General features: G+C 45.0%; 1 long non-coding RNA gene across 2 annotated transcripts in view; it reads left to right on the top strand.

Annotated features, from left to right (window-relative positions):
- LOC122231041 overlaps positions 1-18,140 on the top strand; it is a 40,569-nt gene extending 22,429 nt beyond the window's left edge. Inside the window, exons 3-4 of one of the 2 annotated variants that reach the window (XR_006208150.1) lie at positions 16,695-16,783; positions 17,841-18,140. This is a non-coding gene — a long non-coding RNA (uncharacterized LOC122231041). Of the gene's footprint in view, positions 1-7,430; positions 7,689-16,694; positions 16,784-17,840 lie in introns of those variants that run through there. The other variant, XR_006208149.1, reaches the window with a different exon arrangement.

The raw sequence follows: 18,140 nt of genomic DNA, 5'->3' as shown, positions 1-18,140 counted from the left end.
CATCTCCCAACTGCCTTTCTAATATTTCCATGTGGATAGTCCTTAGACATCTCAAGTTTAACAAGCGCCAAAGGAATCTCAGCCCCCTCCCTGCTTCCCCTCCCAATCTCATCTTCCCCATCTTAGTAAACAGCACCACTTTCCACACCAGCTGCCAAAGCCAATAACATGAAATTCATTCTTGACTCTACCAAATGCCGTCTCCTTCCAAAATATACTTATGTCTATCTCCACAGATGCCTGACTCAGATAGGCACTCTATAAATATTTGTTTAATGAACAAATGAAGAGGAAAGAGGTTTATGTTTGCCCACCAGAGAAACATGGAACAGGTTCCTGGGAGTCTTATGGGATGAGAAGTCAGTGTTCCTGTTGTCAACAGGATAAGAACACACTGGAGTTAAAGCACACTGGAAAGAAGTGGGAAAAATATTTCTCCAGCTTCTGGGAGAGAAAGGAAACTTGCCTGGGGGTAGATAAGAGTCCAGGTGGCTAGACCATTTTGAGTCCCTATGCTGTGGTGTGCAGGAAGGAACACTCACACAGAATAGGCAAGAAACTCTTGAACGGCACTCCTTGAGAACTTTTCCCAACTTTCCTCATGGAAGACTTTGTAAACCCAGAGAGCAAAGCAACCCTTTGGGGGTACTACTTAAAGGGCTATAGCATCTTAAGAAGAGAGGTGCTCTGAAGTAGGTAGCATGGAAGTCAACAGCAGAGTCAGTGGCAGTAACAAAGCAGCAGGGGAGATTTGGAAGCTACTGAGCATTCCTGCCAGGGAAAGGAGGTGAAGGTGACCACGTTCTCAAGTTGCAATAGGTGCTCTTACACACACACACACACACACACGGCTTTTGTCAAAAATGGGAAAAGCAGCATCTTCTATCACCCTTTTGGCGAGTCATTACACATATTTGTATTATAAATACTCCAAGATGTCCTGCAGTAGAGAAAATGGTGCAACTTTATTTCATGCAGCATGTTCCAAACATGTTTGGTCTCAGAGCCCTTTGTCATGGAATACCTAATGTCACTGCCCCCTACTGTTCCACGAACAGAGGATTGATGGCAGGGAGGACATGTTTCCTTGGCTGTGGACTTAGACTCAGGGAGTCCCAGAGAGTTATCTACAAGGGGTCTGCAAATCCCTGTGTGCACCAAACCCTGAATCAATAACAGTACCTAAACACACATGGCTACTTAAAGAAAATTAAGTCAATATCTGTAATTTTAAAAATACTAATTCCTAATCACTCAATGCTAAACCTATAACTGTGATCCTATATGTGGGAGTATGAAGAATAATTTCTCATTAAAAAGGGATCTTTAGGGGTGCCTGGGTGGCTCAGTCGGTTAAGCGTCCGACTTTGGCTCAGGTCATGATCTCACGGTTTGTGAGTTTGAGCCCTGTGCCAGGCTCTGTGCTGATGGCTCAGAGCCTGGAGCCTGCTTCAGATTCTGTGTCTCCCTTTCTCTCTGCCCCTCCCCAGCTTGCACTCTGTCTCTCTCTCTCTCTCTCTCTCTCAAAAATAAACATTAAAAAAAAAATTTTAAGGGATCTTTATAAGTAAAAATTTGTGGGTCAACCATCCTTAAAATGACTGTGATCCTATAAATAATAATGGCTAACATATTTTGGTGCTTAATATGCTCAGGGACTATACTAAGTACTTTCTCGAGATCGTCTCATTTAATCCTTACCGCAATCCTATGAAGCAGGTACTGTTATTACCATCCTCATGGAGAAAAGTGAGGTTTAGTGACATTAAGTGCCACAATCTGTTGAAGGCCACACAATATAAAGTGGTGGAGTTGGGATTTGAACCCAGGAGCCTGACTCCAGAGCCTATAGCTTAACTGTTAGGCTATGTGGCCCTCATCAGGGCAACCTGTCCTGAAGGGAATGGAGCACAAGCCCTGTGTCTGAGCTTTTTCAGGTAAGAATGGAGGTTTTTGTGTCCTGTTTCACGGCAGCCATTCTGTTCCTACATGTTCCTGAGGAACGTCTCTGTGCCCCTCTCCTCCACAAGACCACACTCTCCCTTTTTCTCCATTAATTTCAATATTTAAAAAGAGAATGCAGTCCAGCATTTTGAGGAAAATGAAGATGTGAAAGAAGGGACCTTTCCTCACACGTTTCCCCCGTGAAATCCCATCCATCTCCCCAGTAGTTCACCGGGATTTGGCTCAAAAAGAATTGGGGAAGAAAGGAAGGACAGAGTTATGACGCAAGATAGTCTGGCAGGAGGGAAGTGTCACTGTAGCTCTCCTAAAAGAGGGGAGTGTGCCTGGTTCAGAACTGAGACCTATCACTGCACCGTTGGTCATCATGCTGAATTATGAGCCCTCTTCTCAGTCAGGGACAAGGCATCTGATTTGAATGGGTTAAGATATACCTTTGAACCTATGGCAAATGTTAATCTATATAATTTTTTTAAGCAGAAACACCAGAGAGCAAAAGTCAGAAAGTGTAATGACGGTCCTTCATGCATAACAATGACAATGATTGCGGAAGTGCTTGAGTCCTTGACTCTCTGCCCCATAAATTATCTGCTGAGAGCTGCTTCTTAATGTCTCATGTTGGCACTGCTCTGCCCGCTCTTTCAGCATATGGAAGAGACTGTTGCTCACACATAAACAATGGCAACCCATCCCAGAGAGTATCCCACCAGGAAAATGCAACATAAAATTGCTTTCCTGAACTGCTTTTCTTTTAGCAAGTTATTTTCCAGAGTTTTCCCAGCATGTCTCAAGCACACTTCAATACCTCATCCCCTGAGGTGCAGTACTATATTATAAATGATATACTGGGAAAACACTTACTTAGGGTCTAGTTGGGAGTTAACAATTTAACTGCCTTTTTAAGAGCTGCATTTTGACATGCATGTAGGGAGGGTCTATGGGAGAAGCAAAACTTAAGACTAGTCTGCTTTATGCTAATCTAGCCTTAGACAATCCTACATAATTTCTCTTATAGATTAGTAGGGAACACTATATTGTATACATGTATATATCTAGGTGTATTCTCCCAGCTAAAAGCAGGGTGAAAGAGGACGAAAAAACAAAGGGCAGGAACAAAGATGACTCCAAGTTGAGGCTTAAAACAAGTGTACAGTGACAACAGCTTGCAGACCTCACGCTGAGCTTTCCAGATATGGGTTCAGAGAAGGGAAGGAAACTCATCTGTTTATAGTATCCACAGGATAAAACCAATTGCTCAAGGGATTTTTAGCTATTTTTGGCACCAAAATCAGGTAGGGGGGTTTTCCTAGAGGCCTGGTAAAATGGGACACCATATGATGAGTGAACATCATACCCAAACATTCTTTTACAGTGGAGTCAGTGAGGTTCATCAGGCTGTTTCTCATAAAGATCCTCCAGCTCAACCAGAAGCATCCTCACCAAAGGGTAATTCCGTGAGAATAATTCTACAGAGGCCCGGTCTAGTCCATATAACCAGCCCTCTGCTGATCAATGATGTGCAAACAATAAAGCAAAGTGAAACCAGAAAACACTCTATTAATAAAGTGGACTGGCTGGTTATCATCTGAGAACAAAAAAGTAACATTTTGCTAGTAGATGCTTTACTGACTCACATTTTGATCAGTTTGTCAATTTCCTATGTCTTTCTCAGCAGCAGCAAAACTATCAGGAGGGTTCAGTTGATAGCACTGAGTAGTCACAGATTGAACGAGGATAATCATCATCATCACAAGCTCTACCATTTCTTGGGCCCTTCTTATTTCCGAAGCCCTGTACACATGCGCTTTACATGCATTACCTCTGTAATCCTCCCAGGGATGCTGCAAGAGGTCCTATTTTACAAAATAAGACATTGGAGGTTACAGGCACACCTCACTTTACCGAGCCTCGCTTTATTGTGCTTTGCAGAGATCCCATTTTTCTTTCCTCACACTGAAGGTTTGTGGCAAATCCTGCACTGAGCAAGACTATCATGGCATTTCCCAACAGCCTCTGCTCACTTCGTGTCTCAGTGTCACGTTTTGATAATTCCTGCGATATTTCACACTGCTTCTTTATGATATTTCTTTATGACGACCTGTGATCAGTGGTCTTTGATGTTACCACTGTAATTATTTTAGGGCGTTCACATAAGATGGCAAATTTAATCTGTAAGTGTTGTGCGCGTTCTGACCGCTCCACCGATCAGCCACACCTCCATCTCTCTCGCTGTCGTCAGGACCCCCTATTCCCTGAGACACAATATCGAAGTTAGACCAATTAGTGACCCCACGATGGCCTCGTAAGTGTTCACCTGAAAGGAAGGGTCACACATCCCTCACTTCAAATCAAAAGCTAGACATGATTAAGTTTCGTGAGGAAGGCACATTGAAAGCGAGATAGGCAGAAAACTAGGCCTCTTGAGCCACACAGTTAGACGAGTTGTGAATGCCAAGGCAAAGCTCTTAAAGGAAATTAAAAGCGGTACTCCAGTGAACGCATGAATGGCAAGAAAGCAAAACAGCCGTACTGCTCATGTGGAGAGGGTTTGAGTGGTCTGGATAGAAGACCAAACCAGCCCCAACATTCCCTTAAGCCAAAGCCTAATCCAGAGCAAGGTTCTGACTCTCCTCCATTCTGTGAAGGCTGAGACAAGAAAAGTTTAAAGCTTGAAGAGGCTGGTTCCTAAGGTTTAAGGAAAGAAGCCATCTCCATAACAGAAAAGTGCAAGTTGAAGCAGCAAGTGCTGGTGTAGAAGAAGCTGCAGAGAAGATCGAGCTGAGATAGTCAATGAAGGTGGCTATAGTACACAACAGATTTTTTTTTTTATTTTTTTTTTTTTATTTTTTTTTTCAACGTTTTTTATTTATTTTTGGGACAGAGAGAGACAGAGCATGAACGGGGGAGGGGCGGAGAGAGAGGGAGACACAGAATCGGAAACAGGCTCCAGGCTCCGAGCCATCAGCCCAGAGCCTGATGCGGGGCTCGAACTCACGGACCGCAAGATCGTGACCTGGCTGAAGTCGGACGCTTAACCGACTGCGCCACCCAGGCGCCCCCAGATTTTTTTTTTTTAATGCTTATTTATTTTTGAGAGAGAGAGAGACAGAGCACGAGCGGGGGAGGAGCAGAGAGAGAGGGAGACACAGAATCCGAAACAGGTTCCAGGCTCTGAGCTGTCAGCACAGAGCCCGACGCGGGGCTCGAACTCAGAAACCGTGAGATCATGACCTGAGCCGAAGCCGGACGTTCAACCGACTGAGCCACTCAGGTGCCCCAACAGGTTTTCAATATAGACGAAACAGCTTATTGGAAGAAGATGTCATCGAGGACTTTTATAGCTAGAGAGAAGTCAATGTCTGCTTTCAAAGCTTCAAAGTTCAGGCTGACTCTCTTGTGAGAAGCTAATACCGCTGGTGACTTTAAGTTGAAGCCAATACTCATTTACCACTCCAAAAATCCTAGGGCGCTTAAGAAATATACTAAATCGACTCTGCCGGAGCTGTATAAATGGAGCAACAAAGCCTGAACGACAGCACAGCTGTTTATAACACGGTTTACTGAATATTTTAAGCCCACTGTTGAGACCTACTTTAAGAAAAAAATATTTCTTTCAAAATATTACTGCTCATGCAATATACCTGGTCAACCAAGGGCTCTGCCAGAAATGTACGAGGTTAATGTTGTTTTCACGCCTGCTAACACAGCATCCATTCCGCAGCCCATGGATCAAGGAGTCATTTTGACTTTCCGGTCTTATTATTCAAGAAAGACATTTCATGAGGCTCTAGCTGCCATCCCTCTATGAATCTGAGCAAAGTTCACTGAAAACCTCTGGAAAGGATTCACCGTTCTAGAAGCCGTTAAGGACATTCGTGATTCACAGGAAGAGAATATCAACATTAACAGGAGTCTGGAAGAAGTTGACTGCAACCCTCATGTCGACTTTGAGGGGTTCCAGGCCTCAGGGGAGGAAGTGCCTGCAGGTGTGGTGGAAATAAGACGGGAACTAGAATCAGAAGCGGAGCCTGAAGATGAGACTGCACGGCTGCCGTCTCAGGATCAAACCCGAACGGATGAGGAGTTGCTTCTCAGGGAGGAGCAAAGGAAGTGGTTTCTTGAGATGGAATCTACTCCTGGGGGAGATGCTGTGAAGGCCGTTGAAGTGGCAACCAAGGATTTAGAACATGACATGAACTTAGCAGATAGAGCGGTGGGAGGGTTTCGGAGAATGGACTCCAATTCGGAAAGAAGTTCTACTGTGGGTAAATGCCGTCAAACAGCATCGCCTGCTACAGAGAAATCGTTCGGGAGAGGAGGACTCCATCGAGGCAGCAGACTTCATTGCTGTCCTATCTTAAGAAATTGCCACAGCCACCCTAACCTTCAGCAGCCACCACGCCTGTCAGTCGGCAGCCATGAAATCGAGGCAGGACCCTCCACCAGCAGAGGGTTGCTGAGAGCTTAGATGATGGTTGGCATTTTTTTTTTTTTTTTTTAGCAATAAAGTATTCTTTTTTTTTTTTTTTTTTTTTTTTTTTCAACATTTTTTATTTATTTTTTTGGGACAGAGAGAGACAGAGCATGAACGGGGGAGGGGCAGAGAGAGAGGGAGACACAGAATCGGAAACAGGCTCCAGGCTCCGAGCCATCAGCCCAGAGCCTGACGCGGGGCTCGAACTCAGCCCAGAGCCTGACGCGGGGCTCGAACTCACGGACCGCGAGATCGTGACCTGGCTGAAGTCGGACGCTCAACCGACTGCGCCACCCAGGCGCCCCTAGCAATAAAGTATTCTTAAATTAAGGTATGTACCGGGTTATTTTTAGGTATAATGCTATTATGCAATTGATAGACTGCAGTAAAGTATAAACATAACTTTGACATGCACTGAGAAACCAAAGCATTCATTTGACATGCTTGGTTGGGGTGGTCTGGAACTGAACCCACAATATCTGCAAGGTATGCCTGTGGGGCCATGAAATGAATTGCCCAGAGGGCCACCAGCTCAGAAGCGGTGGAGCAGATTGTGACCCCAGTCTGACTACCCATCATACCATGCCACCTCCAAATTCCTACCATTTAATTAGGAGGTTCTCCCCTCCCCTGGTGTCTCGCAATCCCTTTCCATTTTGTGTGACTTTCTCCCCAGTGGTACATAGGACTAAACATCATTTGAAAGACGAAGTCACTCTGTTGATCTTTTGAGTAGAGTTAATACCCTTAGAGAGAGAGAAAGCACTTCTTTATTCTTTTACTCCATTGGTAGCAACCGTGCAACCTGAGTTCTCGAATAGTCTAGTCCAGATTCCTGTTGGCTAACACAGTCTCATTAAAAACCACTTATCTGCATTCCTTTACTGGGGTTGCTGCCCTTTCTGTGCCTCTGTGATGGGGAGTTGCTCTGGGGGTCTACGTCCTGGCATCAGGTCCTTTCTAGCGCTGCACAATGACCCTTCGTGTATTACAGATATACGCCAACCATGAGCAGTTTCCTTAAGGAAAACCTTCTTTGTCGGCATGAGATCAATTGTTCAACCTCCCCCAACACCTAGCTGCGGCCACGTCCCGAACGAAGAGTTGAGCAAGCATTCTTCTTGGTCACTGATGAAACTTGAGAGACTGCCTAGTTCACTCGAGATGTAGGGTTTCCGCTTGATATTATAGCGTCAAGGCTTATCCATAAGGAAATACGTAGAACCGGTTCATTCACTTTTACAACTGTGAATTGTTGCAGCATGTCGATTAAATCACAATTAAAAAAAAAAATCTATCCCTTGACTTGTTCTTAAAAAAACAAGTCTGTTTGTTTTGACGTGACAAACCGCTGTGGCGAATACTCTTGCCCATGTCTACTTGTTGCACGTTTGCAAGAATTTTTCTAGAGTGCCTGATAAGCTATGGAACTGATGATTCGCTGGGTGTTCCTCATCTTTACCTTTATTAGCCATTGCCAAATTATTCTCTATTTTACATTCCTCTCAGCGGTAGACGTATGAGACTTTCTTTGACCACACGTCTTCATCAGCCCTTGGTTTTATCAGATTTTTATTTCTTTCTTTCTGCCTACCTGATGGGGGTGAAATATTTCATTGCTGTTTTGAAGGTCTTCAAGTGTTTGAAAAATAGCCGACTCGGTAGCTCTGTGAAAATGCAGCTTGTTCCAACTGAAATCGATAATGCATGAGAAGAATTTATTCCACGAGGTCCAGTGACTGTGGTCAAGGAAACAAGTTGCCGCCAGGGCTTCGAGCGGTTGTGTTAAGAAATAAAAATGTCACTGGTATTCATCTTGTAACAAGCTGGAAAAAGTTCTTCCCCTTTTCCTATGCCGCTTCCCTTTTTCTGTTCAGATTGGGTTATGAATTTGGTGCTAGCAATAAACGAACAAGTCAAGATTGGCATCCGTCTGCGTGAGGAAAGCAGGTGCTTAGACATGTGAAGCCTGGCTTTAAACAGTGTGCTGCACTTCCTTGGATGGGCTTGAAGATGCTCTCAGATGCTTAGGGTGCAGCAGGGTCGGGTGGAGGAGTTGGCCTCGGCCCTGCAGAGCGGGCAGGTGCCTGTGACGGTGCCCTGTGAGTCTGGGCCACGCTCTGGAGAGCGGCCGCAACTCCTTGGCCTCATTAGTTAGTTACCTGATAATCCATGCCTATTTTCCCTTTGTTATCTCGGAGCCTTTAATTAAGTCTTATGTCATCATTTTAGTCTTATTGAGACCTGCTACAGGAAATGCAGGAAAGAGTCTTAAGTCCACTTGAGTCCGATTTATGAAAGAGCAGAAGTGGCCCTGGAGACAAAGGCAGCAGCAACAGTGATGGGGGACAAGACTCCAAGGCAAAGGTGAATCTTGAGGGGACCGAGATCTGATGATCCATCCAGGAGATTCTACCTCTGTTCCGATCTCAGAAGGGTTGTTAAAGGAGACAGTTTCCCTCACGCGCCGCTAGGCAGGTGAATCCTGGCTGACTCCTTTGTGAAATCAGCCCCCCTGTTCCTTAATTTCCAGGGAGTCGGCGTGATGTGGCAGAAAGAACATGCCCTTTGAAGCTGGCAAACTTGAGTTCGCATCCATGCTGGGAAAGGTTTGTGAACTTGGGCAAATCACTTTAACATCCTGAGCCTCCAGTTCCTCAGCTCTACAGTGAGGGTAAGAGTGACCGCCTGAGAGTTACTTTGAGGATTAAATATGATTGATGTGGAAAACAAAGGCAGAAGGAAATGGCAGACAAAATGAAATTTCCTTATAACCTGCAGCCCACTGACAAACACTTGAGGCTGGCAGAGTGAAATGTTTCTCCAGGACTCCCTACTGTCTTAACGCTAATGTTTTGCTAGAGGGAAAAACAACCTTGGCCTGACAATAGCTAGGCCTCCAGTATCCTGGGAGTCTTCTTTTTTTTTTTAATGTTTATTTATTTTTGAGACAGAGAGAGACAGAACACGAGTGAGGGAGGGGCAGAGAGAGAGGGAGACACAGAATCTGAAACAGGCCCCGGGCTCTGAGCTGTCAGCGCAGAGCCCGATGTGGGGCTCGAACTCGCGGACCGTGAGATCATGACCTGAGCCCAAGTCGGAAGCTTAACCGACTGAGTCACCCAGGCGCCCCGGAGTCTTCTTTAGCATATGCAAATCTCAGTGGAAACTTCCCTGGACTTTACCTCCCCCAAACCCAGAGTGTATAACCAGTCTCTCCTCATGGTCCTGGGGCAGCTTTTCCTGCCCATGGGTCCTGTCCCTACGCTTTAATAAAATCATCTTTTCGCACCAAAGACGTCTTCAAGAATTCTTTCCTGGTCATCGGCTCCGGACCCCACGAACCCCACTATCACTCCCCAAACCTCATCGATGATCACTTAGGTAAAAGCACCTAGTGTAACGTCTGGAACACCACAGACATGGAAGAAACATTAATTCCCTTCCTTCCCCACCCCACCCCTCTGTTTCTGGGACCAGCCTTCCCACACATCCATTCCCCCTTTGCCCCCCCCCCCCCCCACAGCTCCCAGCCCCCAGGATCCTCGGAGGCAGGTGTGCTGGCCCAGGACCTTGCGCGAGCTTCTGTACCCTCATAGAAGTTGACCTCTCCCAGACCTTGTCTCTGCTATTGGGCAACAACTGACTTACAATGATTATCTCCATGCCATATACTCTGTGGACAATTTCAGTTACCACAGATTCATGGGGGAGTTGCAGTATCTGGGGACAGCAGGAATCTGGCAATAATTAACACTAACCTCCAGATCATACTACTTACCTTCAGGCCAAGTCTTAGCTCTTCAGTTTTGAAGTAAATGGATTTTTCTCTGAATGCCCCGAGGGAACCATTATTGTCCTCACTGCCCTTAGGGTAACTGCCTCTCCTCACTGCGGGAGAGATTTAGGACCAACAGATGAGATTATGATGGTCCGTGACACTCTTTGGTCTTAAATTAAAATGCTTTCAATGGTTGGTGGCTGGCTCAGGTGACTGCCTCTGGAACCTTCCATCTCTCAGTTAGCCTTTCAGATTTGCCCCTGCAGTTAGTTGCATTCTCCTCTGGGAAGAAGGCAGCCGCTGATAAGGAATCCGAATGGGGCCCCAGCCCCTCGCTAACCCGTGGACACTCAGCTGGCTGGAAACGTCTTTCCCTCTGGCACCACAGCCCCTTTACGGACACTCTCAGTGGAGAAACTGAAGAACAAGTTTAATCTCTGACCCCCACACTGGCCACCTAGCAGGATTGTGTCTTCAGAGCAAGGGGGATCTGAAATAATTCATGTTGCCCTCATACAGTGTTCTTTCTCTGCAGGAGGCTGTCGGCGGCTTAGGGCTATCAATCTGACATACTTCTCTCGTTCTACACGGAGACTAAAATACCATTTAAGTCTTATTCCAACATTTCTCGAATCATGTGGGTATTACCAAGCATGAAATCATCATCTAAAAACTCAATTTTAAAGAGCTGGTACTTTGGGAAAAATAAGAAAGAACGTTTCCCCCTGTTTACTCTGAGATTTGCTTTTTTTTTTTTTTTTTTTTGGTCTCCAATAGTGTGTTATTGTGTTTTTCTTAATCTTTGGAGATTAAGCTTCAATTTTTCACCTAGACTCCCAATTTGCCCATAAATCTCTTCATTTTGCTTAATTTAAATGTGTTGGCCAACTTCATGGTTTAATAATGAGACATAAAATTGGAGCCTTAATGACTACTAAGGAGGGAATTTTCATTTCATCTGGAATTCAAAGAGCTGTTCAAGAGGCGGGTGCCCTGGCAGACAAGATGCCACAACCTTCGGTGGAGCGTGCCCAATGTGGCTTGATATCCTACCGTTCTTTATACCCAGGGCAATCCTCCAATATGATTACTTGGAAATCCTTCAGTCTCAAGTGAGACTGAGCTCCAGTCTCACTTACATCCACCTGATTGCTATGCCCCTATTGATTAAACTGCGAACTAGTCATTGAATTCAGGCGCGTCCCTGGGCTGTCCCCTCACGTGCTACCCATCAGAGCTAAGCCAGGTTACCCAGCTCCAGCCTGCTTTGGTACAAGTCGTATAACGGGGGGGCCCCGAGACCAGGCCCCAGAGGGATCTGAGAGCCAGGGGGGAGAAAATAGGGTTTCAGCATTTCCATCCGAGCTGACAAACTTAAGAGAAGAACTATAAAAAGTTTGAAAACTCCCTTTCTCGTAGGTTTACCAGTGGAGAAAGGCATCCACCGCATGGCTGTGTAGCCTAGAATTCCCTCCTTGTCCCGGAGCTGAGAGGGAACACCAGCTGGGTGGTTCCCCTTGTGCGGAGAGGGGAGTTTCCTCTGCGGTAGAGAATACAGCAGCCGGTCGTCTGAGACAGTGGATGGAAAGGCTGCCTGCTGCCTGGCACTGGGTAGAAGAATGGGCACCAGCTGGAGACACATCGACCTGTCTCTATGGGGGGCTTATTGGAAAAAAATAACCTCAGATTCTTCCCTGTTAGTTACCCCCTGCGGCTATGCCCCAGGCCACTTTCCTTACCACAAATCACCTCTAAGAAGTCTCCTACGAGTGTCCTGTCCTTCATTTAACCCTTAATCATATATTGTTTTAGGTTAGAGTGCTTCGTGTACTTGCCTTTTAACACAGATTGTAAATGCCTCAAGGGCAAAAACCTTGGTTTATAATTTTTATTCATTCATTGATGAACAAATCAGTGATTAAGCCACTCATTTTGCCAGCACCCACGATGGCTGAGAGCACTGAGCAACGCTAATTTTTTGCTACTGCAGAGACCCTAGAGATTTCTGCCTCCAGGCAGCTCACAATGTTGTTGGCTAAACTCACTGTGTATGGAGAGAAAGATACTAATGGAGTCACATACAGTGAGATCACAATGGTTCAAAAACATAAAAATCGCTACAAGACAAAACTTTAATACCGAGTTTCTTTAGTTACTACCATTTGGGTTCTTTTTTTTCCCTTCTACTTTTTGGATTTTCCAGATTTTCTATAATGCATAGGCATTACTTTATTAATCATAAAAATGAAACCTTAAAGAATCCGTTAAGGAAAAGGACATTTTCCCAAACTCATCAAAACTAGCCAGACTTGTCAGTATGGTGATCAGTCTACCCGCTAGAGTTGTAATTTGTTGACCTTCAAACTGTTACGATGTTTTCACATTTTAAAAGCAAACCACCAAGGGGGAAATATTTGGTTTTCCTGGCAAGTATGAGGAAACTAAAGCTGATTTCAATTATTTTGGTAAAGCAGATCAATCCCATTTGTTCTGAGAAAATACCACCTTGGTGGACTTACACTGAAATGGATAACCCATGAACCAAGTTTTGGTAATATAATTTTGGACGGAAATCACTTTTTGAGGATAATGAGGAGAGAAGGGAGAAGGCTGATTGATTTCTCCAAAGCTGGTGTGGGAGTTGGGAGGCTGAATCCCTCTAACCTGTAGAGAAAGCTTGTAGACTGCTGGAAGAGATCATTCCCTGGTACCTACTAACTGGACCAACTCTCCACCAGCCTCTGAATATTATCAAGCTGCTCTCCCCACTGGGTTCATGCCCAGTAAAATAAATGAAGTCATACTTTTGTCTGGCATAAATTATTAAGTTGTTCTATGCACGATTGCTTTAAATCAAGGGTGTATTAGCATATTCCTGCCTCTCAATGTCCTACCTGCAGCATTTTCATGTACATTTGGTCTCGGGTGAATTTGCCTCATTCATTCATGCATTCATTCATGGGAACTCAGGATGTGCAAGGAATCCTACACCCTGTGAAAGAATAAAAAATGAAAAAGGCATTTGCTCTGCTCTTTAAGTACCTTCCTCTGGTGGGTGGGGGTAAGAACAACATATGCGTCAAGCACAGATACTTCAATGATGGAAGCGCTAAGGGCCGCGGAAAAAGTTTGAGAATGTTCAGGAGAGGGAGAGGTTATTTCCTCTGTCCTTGGGGGATGGGGATCATTGAGGACTTCACAGTGGAGAAGGTCCATAAGCTAGCTCTTCAACAGGTAGGCGTTGGCAATATAGACATGCCTGGGGGAGGGCTTTCCAGGAGGTGAGAATGGCCAAAGCAAAGACCTAGAAGGAAAGCCTGGAAGAAATGGGATAAATACAGACTGGGAACTGGTATGGTTTTATTGCAGGGTAGAGATGGAAGGCAGGTGACAAAAGTGTCAGGAGAAGTTTGAAAGATCAGCCTGGGCCAGATCAGGGAGGCCCTTAAATCCTCTGGAAGTAATGGCAGCCTCAGCAAATCTGCTGCTTTATTTGAAACAAAAGATGTGCTAGCTGAATAAAGATATTACTTCTGAACTCTGTACTTTACTGGCCAACCTACCCACTCAAATGTTAACAATTTCATTGTCTGACCTTTCTGAACATTGTTTTCTGCCTAACATGGACAAGGCTATTGATGGAAGTATGGAGTGTATAATGGAAGTTGACCTGCATTGCTCTACTTTGTTCTGGTTGTGTTCAGTAACAACAGTGGCTTTGCCTTTTGTCTGGTCACTTCTTTTTTTTTTTTTTTTTTTAATTTTTTTTAAGGTTTTATTTATTTTTGAGACAGAGAGAGACAGAGCATGAACGGGGGAGGAGCAGAGAGAGAGAGGGAGACACAGAATCGGAAGCAGGCTCCGGGCTCCGAGCCGTCAGCCCAGAGCCCGACGCGGGGCTCGAACTCACGGACCGCGAGATCGTCACCCGAGCCGAAGTCGGACGCTTAACCGACTGAGCCACCCAGGTGCCCCTTGTCTGGTCACTTCTTAACGCTAGAGGAACTTTGCTTTGTAGCTGACAGGGGTGGAGGGAAGAGATTTTAAGAAGTCAGCTCAGGCGTCTTCACACTCAACTGGGGAATTGGGGGAAAAACAACTTTTTACTTCATGCATCTACATATACGGTTGGCTTAGAAATAAATTACATCAAAGAGCACTCGGTGAGAACTAAGCCAGAGGATCAAACCCAGCAATATTATCTAGTGGCATGCTGAGGTGGTCACGTAGAGCATCCTCTCTCTTTTGAAATGGGCATAAGGAGCACGGAGACAAGGTCTGGGCTAAACCGCTGCATGCGCATGTGCGCGCATGCGCACGCACGCTCGGTTTACCTTGCGTTAAGGAGAGAGGGGAGCCGCAAAGAAAAAAAATAACTGAAATCTCTCTGTGTTGAACTGTTTTTCATCTGGTCCTCTTTAAACTGGTTCCTCAAGTCCTGTCACTACATCTGAGCTAGGGGGCATGCCCCATCCCGTGGTAATGCCGCCTGAGGCTGTTTACCTACTTGTGACTTCTTGACCTTCACATTTGACCAAGCTTTGGTGATTCGAAATGCTTGCCTATGCTCACTTGGTGCTACAGGATTACAGATGATGTGGAAATGGAAGTCACATATCTGTTATTCTTAATGGAAAAGCTACCAAGAATCTAATCAGAACAATCCAAGTAGAATAACTTTCCAGGCGGACTCCGTGTGCTATGGATAACAGGACGGTTTAATGGGCTGAAAAGGAAAATTGTTCTAAAATGTTCCTGTACATCACAAATTGGGGGGTTTGGTTCTGTATTGATTTTTGACATTGGTTCCACACCTTCGGTTCTGTATTCACACTCCCTTCCCCCCCACCCCTGCAATTTAAAAATATTTTACACACACACACACACACACACACACACACACATTTAAAGAGCTCATCATCCACTTCAGACCATTTCACTGCTTATTTCAGTTAGTCTTTCTGTATTCTATAGGGCTAGGCTGTTTGTTTCTGCAGCTAATCCCATTAATATAATTTAAAGAAGCCCTGGAATGAGATAGAAGTAAAAGATCTCTAAACAGTGTCACAGTGTCGGCAGCAAACATGAAGAAACATAATAGGAGAGCTGGAATCTCACCAAAAGGAACACCGTGGGTGACAAACAAAACAATAGCAACGACAAGCTATCTCTTATCAGAAGAGCGCCCCATTCGTCAACAGGAATTAACCATATTGCACTCCAAGCGAGATGAAGCACAGTCTCGTTTTGCTAGCCATCAGAAAGGTTTTCAACACCCCCAAGTCACAAACACCCCTGTTTCCTCCACTAAGCCCATCTCAACTACCCAGAGTCCTTCGCCCTTCTGAATTTCTACATGGTTTATAGTCCAGATCACTTTGGTATTTCATGCTTTATTCCCTAGGTGAGTTTTGTCTATCCAGGCAGAGTACAGATAATTTCTTCCACTTCTTCACTACTTGGCCACAGAATCGAAAGTGGCACTGTGTGTTAAAGAAATACCCTCTCAAGATCACTCCCCAACCTGAAAAAGGGCCAGCAGGGTGAGAGGTCCTTTGGTCCCTCTGACTTCTCTGGCATAGTCCAAAGAGAACATCAGATTAGGCGCAAGAATATGAAAGCTGGCAGGATCTTTCCGCTAATTCTCTAGCAGATCATTGTGCTTACGTGTTTGATCTCCATCCTCCATGACATGAGCTCTGCACACGCTAACCCACTACTAGGGTCAAATCCCCAGACACAACCGCAGTCACAATGCATTGACTCCCTCAACACGCTTCAGTACGTTCCAGCCAGGGAAATATTTATATGCATGCTCTTAGCTAATATCAGGACAGCTTATATGCTCAATTGCTTTACGCCCCTTCCTTCTTAGGGCCTCAAGTCTGCCATTTCCAACCGGAGAGGTGGTTTTCTACTTTATTGCCTTTGTAGACTTCTTTCTCTCTCGACACCAATGCTATTTGTGTCACGGTAAAATTAGGATTTTTTCACTCATTAAAAAAATTTTTAATGTTTATTTATTTTTGAGAGAGAGAGAGCGTGAGTGGGGGAAGGCCAGAGACAGAGGGAGACACAGATTCCAAACCAGGCTCCAGGCTCTGAGCTGTCAGCACAGTGCCCAACACAGGGCTTGAACTGGCAAACTGTGAGATCATGACCTGAGCCGTAGTTAGACGCTTAACTGACTGAGCCACCCAGGTGCCCCTCATTCATTTTTGATTGAGGAGTAAGACATTAATAAAAATTTGAACAATTACGTTCTATCCAGAGTGACAACTTCTCGTGCCTGGTTGTCCTTAATATATAACAGGTTTGTTGACCCCTTTAGTTCTAAAACTTGGGAGCCTTTTATTCCTCTGGAAGCCGCACCAAGTTGTGAAATATACCTATATCTTTTTATATAGAGACACATATAAATGTACATTCATCTTTATAGAAAAAGATATTTTAATAAAATATTTATTTTTTCTCTAGGAGAAGAGCTTTTTGAAGGTATGACATCACCAATCTTTGAGGGGCACTGTTGGATGACCAGATTAACAGACCCCGGGGACACTCTTTGGGTAATGGTGGGGACTTGCCTGTGGGGAGAAAGTCCCCTTTCGTAGAAAGGCTGGGAATAACTCATAGCTCAAGGCAACTAAAGGTTTAAGTTCTGTCTTCAGAAGGCCCCATAGGAAGCACCAGCTTTAAGCAAAATCTTTATGAAAGGATTCCTTCTCTGAATTTTCCAAACAGGCCTCTTTGTTACTCCCCCAAGAGAGCGAACAACCAGTCAGGGAATTAAATCTCCCTTATCGTTTCCAGACTATTTTACCTTGCTGCTCACACCCCATTGGCGGGAAAGGCACAAACGGTTCTCTCAAGCTTCACTCCAACCACCAATCTGCCGTGTCTGAAATGCCCCAGCCCTTTCTGGCCTCATGTACTTGACTCCTACACCATGGGGAAGTCCCCCTTGGATTCCAAAAGAAAATTCAACTCCTTGGAATCCAAAACTAATAAACTTTCACAGAGTGGCCCCAGGTGGATTGGTTATCATGATATGTCAGTCTCACCTAACCAATAAGACGGCCGGCTGGCAAGTTCCCAGGATGAATATTCTCGTATGAGCATTGGATTAGAGGAAGCCAAAAGATTTTCGGCCATCTACACGCTCAATTTACACCCCACCTGGGTTCTGGGGTAGAGATCTTGTGACGGTTGGGGCCCTGCAAGGCAATTAAAAGAAATAAAGCAAAGTATTATATTTTAATTGATGTAATCTTCAAGCTCCCAGTGGAATCTGGGGTGATATCTGACTAGAGTTACCCTAGGTAGCAATAGATGGCTATTCTGTGAAAGTGCATTTAGGAAGACAAAACCCTATGAATCCTGAACTTCATTAACATGTGTATCCGTTTGGGGGGGGGGGGGGGCGGGCAGTGGTTGGCTCAGACTCCCAGGACTACAAATTGAAAGAAGCCACCTAGACTTTCCTGGGATCTGAACAAAGAGCTCAAGGGGGTGGGGGAGTGGAGAGGGGAGAAGGGGAGGAAGAGAGAGAGATAGAAAGAGAGAGAGAGAAGGGCAGGTGGAGGGGAAGACACCAAGTGGGTTTATATTTTTATTTGCTTTTAGGGTACCTGGATGTCAGACACACCAAACTATTCTCCCCAAACCCAAACAGCTTTCATCCATCACTAGCACTTCAGGGTTTGTTTCTGTTTTATTGTAAATATTCCAGTTGAAGAAAGATAAACAGACAAGAAAAAACTGCTTTGTACAGTATACAGAGTCAGATAGAAAATACAGAATGGAAAAGAAAGCCAACGACGAACAGATAAAAAGCGGAGACATACCAAGGAAGACAACTAGTTGGGGGCAGGTTCACTCACCAGCTGGAGTGAGGTGCAGCGATAGTCCAGCAGCTAATAGAAA

The sequence above is a fragment of the Panthera tigris genome, chromosome D1 (assembly GCF_018350195.1).
Source record: "Panthera tigris isolate Pti1 chromosome D1, P.tigris_Pti1_mat1.1, whole genome shotgun sequence".
Lineage (NCBI taxonomy): Eukaryota > Metazoa > Chordata > Mammalia > Carnivora > Felidae > Panthera > Panthera tigris.
Note: the sequence above shows the minus strand (reverse complement) of the source record. Positions and strands in the feature narration are given on the sequence as shown.